The sequence below is a fragment of the Pygoscelis adeliae genome, unplaced genomic scaffold (assembly GCF_000699105.1).
Source record: "Pygoscelis adeliae isolate BGI_AS28 unplaced genomic scaffold, ASM69910v1 Scaffold116, whole genome shotgun sequence".
In the NCBI taxonomy this organism is placed as follows: Eukaryota; Metazoa; Chordata; class Aves; order Sphenisciformes; family Spheniscidae; genus Pygoscelis; species Pygoscelis adeliae.
Genome location: NW_008825080.1, coordinates 1,793,672 through 1,795,831, shown reverse-complemented (window position 1 = coordinate 1,795,831; position 2,160 = coordinate 1,793,672).

The following is a 2,160-nucleotide window of genomic DNA, read 5'->3' as shown; positions in this document are numbered from 1 at the left end:
CTGGGCGGGGGGAGTGAGCGAGTGGCTGCGTGGTGATCAGTTGCCGACTGAGGTTAAACCACAACATAATAGTACCATATAGAATGGTAGATATCATTCCCTTAGTCTGTGGGCCATCCCTCTAAAATGTTCGGTGGGTTCATTTAGTTCATGACTTTGGGCTCCATCTGTCATAATAATCTTTCAGGGCAGGAAAGATGGAGAGGGTATGTGGTATCAGGTGGTCCTGTTGCTGCTGCAAGTTGGTGTAGCCTCAGCAGAAGTGATGCAGCTATGCAGATATATACCATCCATGCAACTACATGATTGAGAAACTGACTGTTGAAGTGTTTTTGTACATCTAAGTATGTTTATGTACGCATGTGCCTAAGCCCTGACACAGTGAGGTATCATAATTAATCTAGTGTTTGTGCAGCAATACCTGCAGAGAAGGAAGTTGTTTATGTAATTTATATTGCTGCTTAGTCTTATTCATCGTCATGGATGAGACTGCAAGCTGCTTCGCTGCTGGCATCTTCTGTTTTATGTTATGCATGGAGTGTAGCGCAAGAGCCCGCAAGATTATGGCCCTTGACCAGAAATCCTAATATATTTTTTCACCTTATTTGTTGCTATGCTTTTAGATTGACACTCCTTGTTCAGTGTATGCACTGCCTTCATGTCTGAGTTTCCAATGTGTGAAGGTGGCTGGCTCCTTCCATTCGCAGTTCAGTGCAAACCAGCGCTTAAGCAGTGTGGATGACCAAGAAGCTTGAGACACAGGCAGGATGAAGTCCAGAACAACAGTGACAGTGTAGGTGTATCTTCTAGTGCTCCCATCAATAGTAAGGTAATAACTTTAAATGCTTAGTGATTGCAACTGTGATAGGCAAAGCAACTGTCATGGATAAGTTGAGTAGATCTCTGCAGACACAAAGATTTTAGGGCAATAATGTTGGGCTGTGTTTCATACATTTCAAAATGACATGGAAAGTCTGGACAGAACAAACGCTGGAGGTCATGCAATCTGTAGCCTCAGATGAACTGTGGTGCACGCAATGGGATGTGGTCATGAAAGCGAGGTTTCAGCGGTAGTTTTAGCAGTTGAATGGCACCAAATCCTTTGGCCTTATGTTGTCAGAGATAAGAAATATCACAAGAAAAGACAATTAATCAACTCTGAAGCTCTATTTCAAAGAAATCTCGGATTTTAATTTTGAAATCTCCCTTGATGAACTTGAGTAAGAGGGCTTTGTTATAACAGGGGTTTCAGGCATTAGGTTGCACCATTTTAACTTTGCTAGCTTAGACGTCAAAATACAAAATACTGAAGATTCAACAGCACAACATTTGGGAAGTTGTTTATGTAACAAGCAATGCAATTCTAAATCTCAGTGGTCACACAAAACAGTGTTTTTAATAACAAATGTCATGCTCCTTAGGATTATAAGAAGTAATTTGTGAATATTTGTTCAATAGCTTTATGTTTTACTAGCAGCTATTCTGAAATATTCAGGTAAGATACTCTGCCAAAGGTTACTTGGAAATAACACATAGAGCTTATATACCATAAAGCTTTAAACTAGGCTTGAAGGGGGAGTGGGATAATATCAGGCTTGCCCGTGACAAGCTGTGGGATGACATGCCAAGGTTAGAGGGACAGGGTGCTAGCGAGGGCCCTCAGCCTGTTGCTCTGAGACGTGCCGGGTACACTGCAGCACACCTGAAGTCTTATGGAGATAAGCCAGGGGCTCCTAAGGTAACAGGAGCCAACAGGGAAACACCAGTGAAATACCTCAAAGGGGTTAAGGGGTGTTCCCCTAAGAAGGTGACATGGCCGACAGCCCAGCTGAAGTGCCTCTACACCAATGCATGCAGCATGGGCAACAAACAGGAGGAGCTGGAAGCGACCGTGCTGCTAGAAAGCTACAACCTAGTTGCCATTACTGAAATTTGGTGGGACAAATCCCATGACTGGACTGCGGCTATCGATAGCTACAGGCTGTTCAGAAGAGACAGGTGAGGAAGGAGGGGCAGAGGGGTTGCCCTCTACATCAAGAAATGGATAGATTGTGAAGAGCTGTCTCTGAAGAATAGCCATGAGCAGGTTGAAAGCTTATGGGTAAGAATTAGAGACCGAGGCAACAAAGGGAACCTTGTGGTTGGTGTCTACTACAGGCC